The sequence below is a fragment of the Penaeus monodon genome, chromosome 33 (genome assembly GCF_015228065.2).
Source record: "Penaeus monodon isolate SGIC_2016 chromosome 33, NSTDA_Pmon_1, whole genome shotgun sequence".
NCBI lineage: Eukaryota > Metazoa > Arthropoda > Malacostraca > Decapoda > Penaeidae > Penaeus > Penaeus monodon.
In genome coordinates this window covers 31,262,269-31,262,578 of record NC_051418.1, presented here as the reverse complement: position 1 = coordinate 31,262,578, position 310 = coordinate 31,262,269, and the positions used below count along the sequence as shown (strand labels likewise).

The 310-nt window shown below is 33.2% G+C and overlaps 1 protein-coding gene across 1 annotated transcript in view; it reads left to right on the top strand.

Annotated features, from left to right (window-relative positions):
* Window positions 1–310, top strand: part of LOC119594380 (C-Jun-amino-terminal kinase-interacting protein 4-like) — a gene marked incomplete in the record, with an annotated part of 97,279 nt that overhangs the window by 93,788 nt on the left and 3,181 nt on the right.

Sequence of the window (310 nt, the reverse complement as noted above, 5' to 3'; positions counted from 1 at the left end):
ACGATCGGCATCAGGGATTGATTCAGAAGTGTTAGTTCAAGTGAATGATTTTTAGCTGTGAAAATTAGCATTTTGGATTGATTGAGTCCTAGAGGCAGGAATGAAGACACAAACAGTGTAAGATAGTTTTAACTCTGTTTAAACTTAACATGTCAAGACAGGTACCACTTCATCATTGTTTTTATTTTATTCTATTGTTATTACTCAATTTTCAGTTACCTTGTTCAAAGTATTCCTTCACCATTCAGTTCAGTTGGAGCACCACTGCTTATCTGACCTCTTTCCATATATCAATTTTTTTAAGAATAAT